Below are 17,427 nucleotides of genomic sequence, written 5' to 3'. Positions count from 1 at the left end.
AGGGGGCGAGTTTGCAGGACGTGGCTTTGCATGTTCCAGTTGCAGTCGGGTGTAATGTAGTGCACCGTTACAGTTAAATAACTCTCTGTGGCCCTAGATGTCCACCCATCGGTCGTTAGAGCAATAGAAGATGCCTTGGATAGGTCGTGTACAACTGTCGTTTTTACTTTATTGTAAAGTGCTGTTATCACTTCCTGGCTGAAGTGCGGACGAGAGGGAACCTGGTAACGAGGCTCGACCACTCTCAACATGTGTTTGAACCCTATATTCTCCACAATGGAATATGGTCGCATGTCCGCTGCTATGAAAACACCTATGGCGTTTGTGATGGCTGTGGCTCGGTTGGAACTTTTTACGAGTGGTGGAGGCTTAAATGATAGTGGGAGTTGGGTTTGCACTTCAGTAATTTTTCGTTTGGTACCGGTAATATTTACGTTCGGGTGATGCCTTTTCAGATGCGTGTGCATGTTTGTTGTATTGCCGGCCGCGTAACCAATGTGTGTCGAACAATGCCGACAAACAGCTTTAGTTCGGTCCACCTGTCTTTGTCCGTCATCCTTGTACGTAACTGCGAAACCATAATGTTCCCAAACCGGAGACTTCAATGATGGTGGAGGATTTTCGAGCTCAACTTTCCCTGCGTTCGCCATTTCGAGAGTTCATCAAATTACTGACTAAATTTGAACGCATCCCTGTGACCAGCTCTCATAGCATGCCTCTCGTCCAATGAAATGACTTGCTTGCTCTATGACGCGTTGAACCCAATGTGAGCAAATTACACTGAATGCTGCGACGCAGCACCTGAGATTACTTCCAAAATTGTTTTCACGTTCTCAATTTTTTACGTTTAACGTTATATTCGTTCGGTACACACGTGTACCGAACCGAAGGGCCCGTACCGAATAATTTCGATACGGGTACGTGTACCGTTACACCCAGTGGCGGCTGGTGGAAAATATTTTTGGTGGGGCTGTTGATATAGTGAGTAAACATTTTTTTTTTTGGGAGAAATTACCCCTTAAATTAGGACTTCTGGTGATGTAATGTCGCTGTTTCCAGTGCAGCGCGGAGCTCGCTTTAATGCTGCGTTCAGACCGGACGCGATGCGAATATTCGCTTCGCTCGAAACGCTCCTATCGCATCGCTCTAGTCGCTCGAGTTTCACCGCGGCTGCCAGCTATGTTTACTCGCATCATTCAAACAAGACGCGCTGGCTCGGGAGCTACAACTACAACAAAATGAACATATTTACCGTGATTAAATTGTAATACACGTTTCTAAATTACAACATACTGATACCGGTTAGTAAAAACCATGAATTAATGCTTTGACAAGTCTGCAGACAGACGGCAGGCGAAAAACCTTTAGAATGCTTGTTTTCTGAATGGAGATTGGGTCGACCAGGCTAAGCTAACGTTGTATATGCTAACTCCACACTCATAACAACGGCCTACAGACATAAATAAACCAGCGACTGTATTCTCCATGACACAGACAGTCTGTGGTTTGTACTTGTTTAACTTTTGTCTAGTTTCTGAACAGATCGTATCTGTCCCCGGCTGTTTGAAGAGCAAGCATGGGAAACAAAAGACAGTATTTACCTGTTTGCATCCAGCTAGCCATGCCTTTCTGGTGTACCAGCTACGTGAGAAGCCTCGTTGATACGTTTTGTCTTTTTCACGAGCTTGCTGCGATATATACAAATCGGGTTTGGTCCGGTCCAAGGTCTTTAAGTATCAATTTATCTCCCAAACTTCTCCTTTCGAAAGGATTGGAGAGTAGCTCTTGCACGGAATTGGGTGCGGACCGAGGTCTGGCGACTCCACCTGCACACGAAGCCATTCTCATCCAACTACTGCGTCACCTTGGTCACTCACGAGTCTAAAAAACAACTCACGTCAACGCACGTAAGCAACGTGGGCGCCTACCATAGACTGTATATATAAATGGACGTAGTGTCCGTGACGTCACCCATAGGATTCTGCAGAGTTACCGTGAAGCCCTTAGTAGGCGGAGTCGGCCACTAACGGCTCGAATGTGACGTCAGAGTCTAATCCCCGCCTGCTCCAAATAAGGGCAAAGAGGCGGAGCCGAGGCGGGACCTGCTGCCTCCGAACTGGAAGTAAACAGAGCTAGCTCAGGCTAAGAAGCTAAGCTAACATGAAATACATGCATACCAAGTTACTGCTAACAGTGTAGTTCCCCTATATAAACGTTACATTCATAATCAAATGAGACAATCTGCAAGATAATTAGCTATATTTTGTTATTCTTAATGCTTGTCATTCACACGTTGAGAAAAGACGGACTCCACCGCCCGGACCTAACAGAGCCGCAGTGGGCTAGCTCTGGGACGCCGACTGGAGCTAGCCCCCTGCGGCTCCGTTAGCTCCGGCGGCCACCACTGGGATAATTGGGTCCCCCTATTAACATTTGCTCCCGTTTAGCATTATGAGCGTCTAGCCATAGACTATAAAAGTCTTACCCAAGGCTGAATCATAAACTAAAATGTATATGTATGCATAAAGGGTTACGTCCTTAGCTGGCTAATAAGTAACAAGCTAAGCTACCAAGCACACAAACACCTGCGAACGGGGTTAACATGTATAATATTATCATTTTAGACTTCTTGGATTAGTGTTAGTACATTCAAGCGCACAGCACGACATTTTAATTGTCTGGTATTTGTAACAATATTCCCTAAAAGGCACAATCACCACGAACACGGCTAAAGCTAAAGGGTCAAGTACAGTACTATGACTAACTAACGTTGTAGCCTCTATGGTTGTAGCCTAGCAGAGTGGACAAGTTGCTGTTAGCTGACAGTGAGGCATGTACGTGTCCATCAAAGTGACCACGCCCTAATTTATGCAAACACTTTAAGACCTAATATAAATAAAAGGGTCGTGTTAGAAAACAATTCACTCACAGATTCATAATCATGAGGTGGAATCTAACTATATCGATAATAATATTTATTGCATCCATGGGTAGAAACATGTTTTTTTCTGCTGTAAAGTTGGGCATTTTAACATGGGGGTCTATGGAAATTGCTCCTTTCTGCAGCCAGTCCCTAGCGGCCCATGTATGAACTGCAGTGTGTGGCACTTCCGTATTGGCTTCCCGGCTCTACCCCACAGTTTGCCGCTTGGCGCCAACGTGAGCGCCCTCGTGACCAAAATATTTGACGGCGCTGATTGGCTGAAATTATGTTTCGGCGGCACAGTTTACTATTGAGACTTTTGCAACTTGCTGGTTGCTGCTGTTTGGCTCGGGGGCTCCTTGCACGGCGCCCGGTAATGATAAACTAATGCCACGGGCAAGGCCAGGCAGGAAACATGTGACTAATCAGTAACTTTAGACATCGTAACACAATTTTAAACGAGATTTTATTGTAGATTATACATTTTACTGATACCAATTGTATGATATTTACCTTGTTCATTAAAAATAAAAATATAAAATATATATATTTTTTAAATATTTTTTTTTCATTTACATTTTTTTTTAATATTTTTTTTTGTATGTGAGAAGAGGTGGGGCGGCGCCCCTATGGGCCGGCCGCCACTGGTTACACCCCTAATATTTACAGATGGTTCCAAAGATCCAGAGACAGGGCGTGCAGGGGCAGCAGTTTATATCCCAGTGAGTAGTACACATATAAAGAAAAGGGTAACAGACCATGTGTCCATGGCCGTATCCACCATTGAGGTCACCGAGGTCCGGACCTCGGTAATCTTTTCCGAGCTGTGTATATAACAAAACTTGTGAAATAATTACACTAAACGGGATTAATGTAGTACTTCCATTTACTGACGATGGGGGCGCTGCATAACTACTTAGCCTCGGAAAAAGCAAACGGAAGAAGACGACATGTATCAACAGACCACCGCAGCCCGTACTTGAACCGGAGCAGCGAAGGATTGATGAGGTAGGCTATCTAGAGATCTGAGTCCAGCGGGCTGCTTGTGTTTCTGTTCATCAAGACATCATATGACCAGCAGATCCTGTGTTAATGCTCTACGTTAGTCAGTGGACGTCCGACAAGATGCACACTAACTTATATTGCAGCTATAGGCTATACTTTGGTTTAAATTGCGTGAATAAACTAGCTAGAGAGATAAAGTGAATTACATTCATCCAATGTCAGAAGGATTACCTTTTAACAAACGTTGTAATGCTTTTCTTTCATTTCAATTTGAGTAAAACATTGAAGATGTAACATTGTATTGTTTTCTTTTTACACTGACTCAGATATAATTAAAAGACTACGTCAGTCGAAGCTCAGCTTTGGTAAGGAAGAGACAGGAAAGAGAAAGAGAGAAAGTGATGGAAGTCAGGGAGGAACTGCAGGTACAGTCACACAAAATAATGTAGGCTTAATAACCCTATCTATCTATCTATCCATCCATCCATCCATCTATCCATATATCTATAACAATAGTCTTCATTTACAATAGGCATAATTGTAAAACAACATACATCTATTGCAGTTATGATGTCATAATAACATACAATTGTATAAAACACAATTTGCTTACATCTTTGTTCTCTTTTGAGAATCAAACAAAACAGATTTAAATAAAACATCAAATGCAAACAAACAAGTGAAATGAACTAAATTGCTGAATTGCTTTTAATTCACTGGCTGGAGCGACAAGTGAGGAGGAGCAAAAAGTGAACAACGAGGGAGAGATTGAACACAGAGAAAGCATAGAGGACAGAGAGACTCAAGAAGATGAGAGAGGCTGCAGGTTATGGAAAGGAGAGAGACATGGGAAATTAATGTTGACAATGTTTTGTGATCATTTTAGCCTCTTCTGCATGTCCAGATAATTAATAGTAACAATCAACTGATTCTTATGCATTACACTTTCAAAAATAATTGATGCTGACATTGTCAGCCCACTGACATAGTTTGAAATCAATATATTATCCAATTTGTGACCCCCCACAGGACTTCAAAAGCACCTAACTAGATCATGAAAATCCCAAAAATCTCGGGGGGTATCCCCCGAACCCCCCTAACATGTTTGGACCTCGGTATTAGGAAATCCTGGATACGGCCCTGCATGTGTCAGTATACACCACAGAGTTGTTGGCATTGGTGTTGGCATTTGAAATGGATAGAGGAGAAAGAAATACATAACAGTTGTAATTGCATCTGACAGCTTTTCAGCATTATCAAGTATACGATCAGGCAGATATTCATTTAGAATGGACATAATACATGAAATATTTCAAATTGTATATAAAATGCAAAACAAAGGCATAGCAACTCGTTTCATCTGGGTTCCTGCTCATGTTGGTGTGGAGGGTAATGAACAGGTGGATATTCTGGCCAAACAAACACTCAGAAGTATGAACATTGACATAGAAGTTCCACTCAGCGAAGCGGAGGTTAAAACATTCATTCAGAAATATGCACAAACAACATGGCAAGAACATTGGGACCTTAGTGATACAGGAAGACATCTTTATAAAATTCAAAGGTATATGGGGGATTGAAGGAAGGTAGGGTTTAAAAGAAGGGAGGAAAATGTCATTTCTCGGATGAGAATAGGTCATACAGGTCTCAATCATACATTAAGTCTAATAGGAAAGCATCCAAACGGAAATTGTTGAGCATGTTTTACTGCTTTGCAGGAAATATAGTACTCAGAGAAATGTGCTTTTCCACACACTGAAGAAAGCAAAATTCCATGACTTGTCGCTATCAGGGCTGTTGGGAAAATATCAGGCAATATATATATTGTGAGATTATTACGTTTCTAAGAGAAATTGATAAATTTAAAAATAATCTAGAGTTTTGGTTCTTTGTTTTGTTTTGTTTGTTTTGTTTCTTGTTTTCTGCATAGTCTCTTGTCCACACTCCAGTCCAGTTGGTGGCGGTAATGCACCTACAAGTTGGTTTGCCAACCGCCAATAAACACTAAAGAAGAAGAAGAAGAAGTTGCTCAGTTGTGTGTGGCACATGGAGGGAGCAGGAGGCTCCCAGTGTGAGGAAACGTTTTGGTAAGCTGGTAAGCTGGTAAGTTGGTTAGCGGCCCGGCTACGTTAGCCTTTGTTTAATGGAAGGCATTTTTTAGTTTGATAGCAATAAAGCCTTTTTTTTTATTTGAACACTGCCTCTGTCGTGATTGCTGCACTACCACTTTTCTCTTTATCTGCCCAGTCCTGTTACACAAGTTCAACTTGTGTATCATAAGTCAACTATCTCAATGCTCAACCATTTAAAATTAAAACATAAAACATTGAGTTTGGAGCCCGAGAGTGAAAGACAGGAGCAGCCACTCATCACCTCCTTCACCAGTGCAAGACGGCACTGTGACCCCGCAAAAAGAGAGAGAATTACAGCCCTCATTACCCGAATGATAACCAAGGACATGCTACCACTGAGCTTCGTTGAGGGAGAGGGGTTCCGAGAACTCATGAACTTTGTTGGACCGGAGTATAGGGTGCCCACCCGTAAGACTGTCGTTTCCAGGGTTGAACTAAAATACAAAGAGGGTGTGAAAAAGCTGAAAAAGTAGACAGAATCATACACGACCATCACCTGCCACTACGCCACTGATGACTGGGAGATGAAAAGTGCTGTGTTACAGACACGCAGTTCAGACGAGCGACACACAGCACAGAACATAGCAGCTCAGCTACAAGCTGCTGCTGAAGAGTGGGGTTTAACGGATAAAATCACTGCATGTGTCCATGATAATGCCAGTAACATGGTGCTTGCTAATCGCACAATTGCGGACTGGGAGTCGGTACCCTGCTACGCTCATACGCTTCAGCTAGCCATCAACGATGGATTTAAAGTGGGTAGTGTGCATCGGGTTGTGGCAGCTTGTGGGAGACTGGTGTCTCATTTTCATCACAGCACTGTAGCCACCGCTGGCCTGAAGAAAAAACAAGACTTGCAAAATCTCCCCAAACATAAACTCATTCAGTACTCTCGTACGAGATGGAACTCGATTTGTGATATGTTTGAAAGGCTACAAGAGCAGAGATGGGCAGTGTCTGCCGCCCTTTCGGACAGGACCATTACAAACTGAACGACGCAAGGACCCTGGAACTCACAGATCAGAACTGGCAGGTTATCGAAGACATTCTGCCCGCACTCCAGTCTCTCAAGTGCGCAACCACAGCACTTTGCAGCAAGAATGAGTAGCCTATTGAATAGCTGCATTCTGTGCATAGGCCCTGTTATAGGTATTTGATATTTTAAGCATGAAAGCTGTAGGCCTATAGCTGTCAAACATGTATTTATTTATAAAAAGTATTAAAAAAAAATTATTGTGAAAAAATTATTTTGAGTACATATGTACATTTTGGTTAACCGGTTAACCGTTTTTTTGTGGGTCGAATATTCGAATATACATTTGCTTTCAAATTCCCATCTCTAGTTCTAACATAGTTTTCATACATCAACACAGGCTCACTATTTGGCAAGATGACTAACGGCCCGTCCACACAGCGGCGTGCGTTGAAGCTTCAACGCTTCTGCCCATTCACTTTGAATGGGGTGACGTTACGCTTCGCCAAACTGCATTGTTTTATTTTATTTTACCTTTATTTAACCAAGATAGGTCTCATTGAGATTAAAAATCTCTTTTTCAAGAGAGTCCTGGCCCCAAGAATGGTAACAGCATAGTTTCAGACAGTTTTACAGTTACAAACAATTAAAAAAACACACAGTCATATACCAAATGTAGCCAAAGAATTTACAGACACAGCGGCCTGCTTCAAGGTCAGTTAAAGTTGCTTTGGGTGTTTCTAATGAGACCAGCTCTCTGAGTTTCAGCTCAGTTTGAAGCAGGTTCCAAGCTTGATGGGCAGCGTAACTGAACGCCCTTTTCCCAAGTTCAGTACGGACCTTTGGTACAGTTAAAAGGAAAAAGTTCTCGGAGCGAAGCCAATAGGATCCTGTGCATTTTCTATTTATGTACATCCTTAGATAAGGGGGAAGAGCACCAAGAATATACTTATATATAAGGATGTGCCAATGCTTCAGTCTACGCGTGGTCAGGGAGGGATCCAACACGAGCGTATAGATTGCAGTGGTGCGTCAAGGATCTGAGGTTTGTGATGAATCTCAGTGCACCGTGGTAGATGGTGTCCAGCGAGTGAAGGTACTGAGAAGATGCATTCATATAAACCACATCTCCATAATCCAGCACAGACAGAAAGGTTGCAGACACTAGTCTCTTTTTGGCCTCATACTGTAGGAAAAACAAGACTTGTTTCTATAGAAAAAACCTAATTTTATTCTTAATTTTTTCAAGAGTTCAACAATGTGTGGTTTAAAAGAGAGGGAATTGTCAATTATAATTCCAAGATACTTATACTGCAACACAGATTCAACCTCCGTCCCCTGCAAGGTGGTGATAGGAGGAAGGTTCAAGACCTTGGCTTTTGCTTTCGAGAACATCATTAGCTTTGTCTTGGCAGCATTTAAAACAAGTTTCAAATCACACATGTTGGATTGTACAATGTTAAAAGCATTCTGGAGCTGACAAAGAGCCTGCTTCGGGGTGGACGCAGAACAATAAATAACTGTATCATCAGCATAAAAATGCAAATTTGCATTCAAAACATTGTTATTAAGACTGTTAATGTAAATAATAAATAACAATGGTCCTAAAACAGATCCCTGTGGCACACCCTTGGATACCAGAAGAGATGTTGAAGTTAAGCCTTCTGCCCGCACACACTGTGATCTGCATGAAAGATAGTTATATCTCTCACAGGCTCTGCCCTCTACTGGACTCTATGGGTACTACCTTACCCTGCGAGCATTCTCCCACTGAGACTTCTATAGACGTAGCCGGCCTTGGGCGGGCCTACCTGAATGCGCGCGCATCACACCGTATAAAAGGAGGCCTCGCCTCCTGACTATCATCCTTTTCTCTTCAGCAGCGGAAGTGATTCCACGAGAGACTGAGACGTTTGAAAGAAGAAGAAAGAGTTATCATACCTCCAGGGAGTCGCCACTGCTAGAGACCCGGGCCTGTCCTTCGTGCCCTGGCTGAAATAGCGGACGCCGATCCCCACCACCTTTGCTTCGAGTGTTTGGGGGACCAGGATATGGCCGAGGCGGTGCCATTCACGTTCGCCATTCCTTCCGGGTCTGGCGTCCATGGAAGTCCACCGCCCAGGGCTGTACTCTCCCTGGGTGATGATCATGGTGGCGGGTGTGTGGGCTACTCACTCATTGCTAGAGATGCCCCCGCCTCACCAGGTCAGCGCGATTATTGGGCCGCAAGGCCGAATAAGTAGCTTGGTCCACGGGCCTTGCCCCAGGCCCGGTTCCCCCGGGGACCGGTGCTCTGTGGCTTCACATGATATAGGGGCGACCCTACTTCATCACAGGCCCGCCGTGTGATGTCCCTGGGATATCACGCCGCGTGGCACTTTCCAAAGAGGACCGTGTTGATCTCCTGGGAGCCCCCGTGTTTACGGAAGGGCTCTTTGGATCGATCTCCCTGCTCACGGGATGAGGAGTAGTCGCAGCGTGGCTGCTTCTTGCCCATCCCCAGAGGAAGAAACACTGTCCTACACTCCCCGCCCCTGCTGTAAACCCCAGTATAGGGAGCCAGCAGATGGGCGTGTGCACGTGAGTGGAATAAACCGAGTGCTGTCAAAGCACTGTGCGGGTTCAAGAGACGCTATTGCCGGCGTGCTGTTGTCAGAAAACACACCTTGCCTGGTATAATAGCTCCGATAAATGCATTTCACCGTTGCAATGGGAAATACAGCGTTAATACGTGGGCGCGCGGCCCTCATGAGAGTGGCCGCGGTGCGTTCAGGGACCCCCGCAGGAGAACGGTGGTTTACGTTTGTAAACTCTAGTTCTGGAGTGAGGTGTGTGTGTGGGGAAAATGCATTCAGTAAAGGCTATTGCATTTATCCCAGAGTAAGAGTTATTTCTCTCCACAATTCCACTTTTCCCCATAATGTCCATTTCAAAGAGACGGCATTGTGACGGCGCGCACGGCCTCCCTCCCCCGAGGGCGGGCCACGGTGCGTTCAAAGACCTCAGTAGAGAGGTGAGACCAAGGGAAAGGTGCCGGCACGGAGATCCCGTGCCCGCGGCGCCCTCCACCTCTTCGGCCCACCCCGTGGAACCAGCGTGCCGGCACTCACGGGGACGGGCTTTCCGGATCTGACTGGCGGGGGGAGAAAATCTTGCCGCCCGGGAAGAGGGGGCGAATCCCGCCTCCTCCCTGCATAATGCACAGATCACTACGTTTTCTAATAAGAATGAGGTTGATCTGTATCCAAATCTAAGTGTCTTTTGTTTCCACAAAGGCTACACTTACACACAATGTTAACCATACAAATTCCCCATTCGCTGCCCCAGCTGTAGCTCCTGTAAAGGAGGTGGCTAGTGGGCATGTGCAGTAGTGATGGGAATTCCGGCTCTTCTTGGTGAGCCGGATCATTTGGCTCGGGCTCATCAAGAAGAGCCGGCTCTTTTCGGCTCCCAAACGGCTCTTCAGTTTACCACATATTATACCTTTTAATTAATCAAATGTAGCCCTGTTTTGACTAATTATATGTGTACACATATATCACTTAAATTATTCAATACAACCTTTGTACTGAAGTATTCAAAGTAAAAATTAAATGTTTAATATAAATGATTTGCTGTGGCCAATTGTTTCATTGCATTTACAGACCCGTGTAACTCTCTGATACCACCGAATGAATGCATTGACTTGCTTGTAGAACCTCGCTACACAAAACAGATAGCAACACCTATAAAAACCATTTTAAAAAAGGGACTACTGTATCGACCTATATAAAGTATATAAATATTGTTTTTTTTTTCAAAATACCAAAAAGATCCTGCATTTTAGCCATGCCTCTATTTGCTCTTTCCAGCGCTGTTTTTGCAGGGGGCTGATTCTGTGAGCTGCAGCTGACCACGCCCCCCTGCAGGAGAGGGGAGCGTGCTCTGAGATCAGGGTTGCATTCCAATAGTCCATTTAGCTTAGGAACCTTCCTAACGGAGTGAAATGACCCGGAAGTACGTCACTGGCAGCCATGATAAGTGCTGTTCCAATTCTCCAAATTAAAGGAAAGGAGGTTTCAAACTTCCTTTATAACCAGGGCTGCACATAACTGGTGCGCAGGTGCACATGCGCACCTCGGCCAAAAAAAAGAGCACTGGGTCATTTGAAAAAAGGCGCATTTGCGTACCAACATTGAGAGAGAGAAGGGAGAAGAGAAAAGAGAGAAGAGAGGAGAGAGAGAGAGAAAGATATTTGCGAGTTGGCATATGAACTCAGGGCCGGCCCGTCGCACTGGCGTTGATTTTCGCCTAGGGCGCCAGATCTGTGAGGCGCTGCGCTGGTAGTTCTGGGAGGGAAAAAAACATTTTTGGACCGTTGATGCTCATCCTAATTTTCGGCCTTGATGTAACAACATTCATAATTAAGTACATTTAACACCCCTTTTCACCCCGGTTACACGTTTCATTTGCCCTGTACGTGATGAAAATGGGGATGTTGGCTTGTCTGGCGCCCGCAGCTCACAGCCAAAGTGGCGAGTGAGGGAGGGTTGCACCGGTACCGGCGCTGTTGTTATTAGATAATCTGGTACTAGCTGCTCCAACGGAAGGAGAAGATGTTTCTACAATAATGTGGAGGAGAGTCCTCTCCAGTCAGACTGAGAGGCTGATACTACAGCTCAGTGAGGTAAAGGACTCTTGAGTGTTTAGATAGTTCACTTTAGTCTAAGTTCAAACGGTTTGGTCACAATTTATGTAAACACATATTTTCAAGGCACTCCTTTATAATTATTGGGATAAACATGTTTGAAATCATTCCAATGTATACTATAGGACAGTAACCAAAAATATCCTTTTAAAACTGGACTTTCGACCCAAAACCAGCTGTTGACTTGTGGATGCAAGCAGCTAATCGCAGACTCAACCAGAGAGGAAGAAGTAGGCCTACATCCTCAGCTACACTGTAAAAATATCCACCGTGAATTCACAATAATTACCTGGCAACTTGTTGCATGACTTTCACAGTAAGGTTCACAGCAATTTACTGTGAATGTCTTCACAGCGATGTATTGTAATTTCACATCCATGATATTACAATGCATTGTTGTAAAGCAGTGTTTCTCAAACTTTTTCATACCAAGGACCACTTAACCAATAAAAAAAACACTCGCGGACCACCTAACTCCACAAATATCCCAAAAAACACATTGTGTTTTACACAAATCGCCTGAAAATGGCACAAACAAGTGGCCAATGTGTGATTGAAGGTGTTTATCTTGGCTATATCATGCAATTGAAAGTGAAACTTAAGCTCGCTCCATTGCGGAGATATTCCCGCGAGAGTGCGGAAAACTTTAATTAATTAATTAATATACTCACGGACCACTAGGGGGCGCTCACGGACCACCAGTGGTCCGCGGACCACACTTTGAGAAGCACTGTTGTAAAGGTACAACTGTATACTGTAACTTCACAGCTTCAATTACTGTGATATTACAGTATGTTACTGGGGAATTACATCATTTTGTTGTACATTAATTACAACAAGGGCCTGTACTTTTACATTTCTATTGTGAAAGTACTGCAGGAGTAGCCAGTAATTTACTGTGAATTTACAATGTGTACTGTGAAAGTACTGCAGGAGTAGCCAGTAATTTACTGTGAATTTACAATGTGTACTGTGAAAGTACTGCAGGAGTAGCCAGTAATTTACAATGATACACGTGCATAACTGTAATTCCCAGCTCCAGTACTTCCTGGAGGAAGCTCATACAATGGTTTCCTGTCCAAGTTTAACAGGAAACCAAAGTGTGAGCTTCCTCCTGGAAGTACTGGAGCTGGGAATTACAGTTATGCACGTAATGTTATTGTACAATTAAAAACAACACACCAAACGCACAAATGAGGTAAAATCAATGGAAGCCCACTGGCATATTTATTGACAAAATAAACAACAGAGTAAACAAACAGGAACATGAACTAGTTCACCTCAACTATCCATAAAAAACAGATGAACCCTTAACGGATCCTTTAAACAAATAATCCCTCGCAGGTGAACTGACCGTAATGCTTCCCACTAAACTTGTCCCCGCACACCATGCAGTCTATGCAGACCATTCCAAGTCTATCAGCTTCCGGTGAAGGGTGCTCACGTGAGGGTTAATGGAGCTTCGCTTCTTTGCCTTGGAGCCTTTCTCCGGGTTGATGCCCAAGAAGCATCTGTTACTAAGCAAAGATAAGTTTCAGTTTTAAATACACTCATGTATTGCAGGCAGCATTTATCAAGGTGTTCACCTGTCTTTTCCCACACCGACTGTTACTAGTACAAACCTGTTGGATCATCCTCTCACAATAACATTATTTGTAGCCTAGCAGAGTGTCTCAGGTACCTCTAACATAAGGTTTACTTACTTATCTGAATTTTGAAGCCATACTATATTGTGAATTAAACCATTATGTCAATTTTTTAACAAGCTAGCCCAGCAACATCAAGTGATGGTGTGGTCCCAATTCGCATATTTGGTTCCAGGCTTCATACTCAAAGCATTTAATCTACTTTATAGCCTCTGTAGAAAGGCATGGACTTAATAGCAAGATAGTGAAACACAAATTTGCATGACAAGTCTTACTGATGACATTGATCATGTGTTTGAGTGTTACAATACCTTTGGATGAACTCCAGTGTGCATGATCCAACGGGATATTTGAGGTTGAAGACATAGTAGCTGCTGAATAAAGCAGCTACCCCATGCAAAAAAAATGGGTGTGGGCCCATTACCACTTGTCCCTCGATGGATAGCATCCACCCAGAAGGCTTCATTGTGTCACCTGAAATGAACAGATACCCCGTCATGCGTTTATTGTGGATAGGTACATTCCTAGAATCAATCAAAATAATACTTGAGCTAGAGATGTCAATACCAGATCCGAGTAACATTCATGATGGCCAAGGACGAAAAAGCAGGAAAAATATACAGTGCAGAGCATGCAAGGACATGACACAGAACCCTCCAGGTGGACAGCACTTTTCTACTCCACATCAGTGAGGTAGGCCTACTTAACAGTCACTGTAAAAGCATCAAAGGTGTTGGTGCAGATAGGAGAATCTGGCTGAACGACAAAGCAACTCCCTAGCCCTCCTCCCTCTGCCTTTATGGATAGACGGTTTATTTAACCTCATTCCTCTATGGGTAGATGGTTACGAGCCCAGCTAGAACGAGAACATGTCAACTCGTCAGACCCCTGAATCATTGAAACAGGCTATAGATTTTAACTAACGCGAATCGCTGAAACATATGGCGTCAGAGTATCGTAAGTGTCGTTTCACAGACTGGACTTTAATGGAGTGCAGGAGAGATGGAAGGCCTTCAGTCAGGATTCTCCCCTTGATTGCAAAGGAAACACTTAAGCTCTTTAGAGTAACTATTCAGTATCCTATACCTCATCGATGGTGGAGCAGAACAGGGATGTCCTAAGAGAAATTATATAACTAGAATAAAAGCAGCAGTGAAGTCTAGCCATTCAGGTCAGAAAAGCAGGAAATCCTGTATAAACAGGAACAATCCCATCCCTGAACATTACATTACCTTGAATGATCAAGCAGGGGGTGCTTGGGAGTGCTGTAGTATTCACTACATCAGCAGCAGTGGCACAGGTCTGTAACAAAGTAACACACAATAGCATAGATTTAACAGTATGCAAGGATGAAGATCGTTCATTGGTCAGAGGTAAATCAGAACATAATAAATGGTCTAATAATAATAATAATTACTTGCATTTATATAGCGCTTTTCAAGACACCCAAAGCGCTTACAAATGGACGTCCGCAAACCAATGTGTAGCCCCCGCCTGGGTGATGCTAAGGCAACAGCTAATCCGCGCACTACAGCTCAACACAGATGAGCTCGGCCCATTTGGAGCAACTTGGGGGTTAAGTGTCTTGCTCAAGGACACTTCCGACATGCGGACAGTCAGAGCCAGGATTCGAACCACCAACCCTACGGTCGATGAACGACCAGCTCTACCAACTGAGCTTCAGTTGCCCCTAATGTAATCACTCGTTTAGCATTTTAAATATTTAAATAAATTAAAAAAAACTTACATCAACTTCGAGCATCAGTTCTCCGTAGGCTCCTTAAAGTAGACCATAAGGAGCTGGAGGATGCAGGCAGCCTTCTCCGAACCCTCTGGATCATAGCTGGCCAGAAATTCCCTGATCTTCGGGTTGTCCAGTTTCTGACAGAAATGCAGGATGGTCTGTCCTCTCTGACCCAGGGCCTCTTGGAGCTTCTGAAGTATGTTGACGTCCGTCAGGATGCCAAAGTGGGAGAAAAGGCCTCTCTGAGAAAAGAGAAAAGGCCATTCCTCTTTGACCTCAAACATCGCTGGTGCAGGCATTCCGTTGAGGTACCTCCGCAGGATGATGTAGGTCCCTCACCATCAGAGGTTCTGCTCTCTCTGCCCCACCCATCCCTTCCTCTGTGTACAGACATACAAATACATGTTTGAGAGTACCCAAGTAACAACAATTAAATTCAATGTCCCCACCTCTGGGACATTGAGTGTCAAACCTTTAATTTCATGCTCTCATCATTACTCATTCTGAATATTAAGGTGGCCTTTTTGCTTAATGTGGGATGTTTATTCAGGTGTCAATTCACCAAAAATAAGGTAGATTGCATGCCTGAGTAGATCTTCCGCAGATCCCTTTTCGAATCCTCCAACGTTGCCTCGGTCTCCCCCTCTGGTAACTCTGCTGGGCACCACCTCACACACCTAGGGATAGGAATCATAGGTTAAATCAATACTATTGGGGCCGATCATTTGGACTGGTTTTGGAGTGGGAACATTTCAATTATCATGACAGTTACACTGACGGCGATTATACAAAATCTACACATAATTTAAACATTCAATTCAAATAACCTAAGTTAGTCTAGCATGGCGGTGCCCCTTTAACCCCTGTGCCTTGCATGGTTGCTGATCGCCATTAGTGTGTGAGTGTGAATGGAGAGGACACTGCCACTGTATGTTCGCCGCTTCTCAGTGTGTGAATGAGAAGACCATTGTAAAGCACTGGGTGTCCTGAAAAGAGCTATGTAAATGCAAGGAATTATTATTACTGTAATCTTCAAAACCTTCAACGTACAATAATTGCAATATCTATATTTTGTCCACCCCTACACATACCCGTATTGGTCGACAGGACCTCTCGTCAGTCTGGACTCTCCTGCTACTCCAGTGTTCCTTCTTCCCTATCGGCTTCGTCGGCGTCGAGCCAGAGTGTTGTTCCTAGTTTTATATTCCACTCTAGTTTTAACTTGTTGGAGAAGAGAGGGCATTTTACATAACATGTAAGGTTATGTAAAAAAAAGGGTTTCGTTCACAACTAATGGCACTTCTGGTTCATCATCATGTTCACCAGCAGCTTCTGAAGATGACTGAATGGGTTCTGGCAATGACTCTGTAGTAATAGACTTGTCTAGTACCAAGTCATCTAAAACTGAATCCTCTGCATGCCTATGTTTCCTGTTAATATGTGAAGCAAAAGTCATCACGTTTGTGAACCTGCAATCACAACCTCTAAATGGGCATTTAGTTTCCATTCCTCCCCTACGTGTGTCTTCAAATGCTTAATAAGAGAGGCTAAAGTGTCACACTTAAATGCACAAGCCTCAAGCACACATTTCAAGGATGTGTCAGGTGGTAGAGCTGATATGTCAGGCGGTATAGGCCGAGCAGCTTGCAGGTAGCACTTATGCAGCCTATATATATGCGATTTCAGTGCTGTGTGTTTTCTGTACCTCCGTGAGCAATCAGACACCCCACACTGATAGTGAAAATTGGGGGGCATTACTGTGCAGCTTTGTGTGCTGAACAAAGTTATGCACCTTCTCAGACACATGCTGACATCCAATATATTTACAGTGGAACATTGTTGTGCGTGGTAACTAGTTACCTACCCAAACATAATTCAATCTGCCTGACACTGAACAGGACGGTTAGCCTGGCTGCCTGACACTGAAGAGGATGGTTGGCCTCTCTGATGACCTAGAAAAAAGGAGACCAGAGAAAGGAGAAATTACAAAGGCAACCAACAAAAGGAATTTTTCAGTTTGCATGCAGATTATGAACATGAGCATGTTGTAAAGGTGTTCAAGGTCAGGTAGTCGAGCATCCCATTTAGACGAGACAGCAGTCACACAATCATATCGAAATGTTAACTACCTTAGCTGCAACAACACTCGAACAGTCACTAGCAATTTCCTCGAGGATGGCGCACGCACACCAGGATCACGAGGATGTCAAATCTGGAATAGAGGCAGTAAAAAACCACCACAGGGAAGCAAGAGAGGTAAGCTCACATAAATGTACTGTCAAACAGTATTGGATGAAGTGATTAATCTCAGGTGTGC

The 17,427-nt window shown here is 43.9% G+C and overlaps 1 long non-coding RNA gene across 1 annotated transcript; it reads right to left on the bottom strand.

The window, feature by feature from the left end:
- Positions 1-12,914: 12,914 nt before the first annotated feature.
- On the bottom strand, positions 12,915-14,653 carry LOC117560666. Its single transcript, XR_004571208.1, has 3 exons — positions 14,599-14,653; positions 13,678-13,840; positions 12,915-13,231 (listed from the first exon to the last, which is right to left on the bottom strand). It is a non-coding gene; the product is annotated as an uncharacterized LOC117560666 (long non-coding RNA).
- Positions 14,654-17,427: the final 2,774 nt, after the last annotated feature.

This window comes from Gymnodraco acuticeps, unplaced genomic scaffold (genome assembly GCF_902827175.1).
Source record: "Gymnodraco acuticeps unplaced genomic scaffold, fGymAcu1.1, whole genome shotgun sequence".
Lineage (NCBI taxonomy): Eukaryota > Metazoa > Chordata > Actinopteri > Perciformes > Bathydraconidae > Gymnodraco > Gymnodraco acuticeps.
The sequence above is the reverse complement of the archived record's forward strand: the minus strand, read 5'-3'. Positions and strand labels throughout refer to the sequence as shown.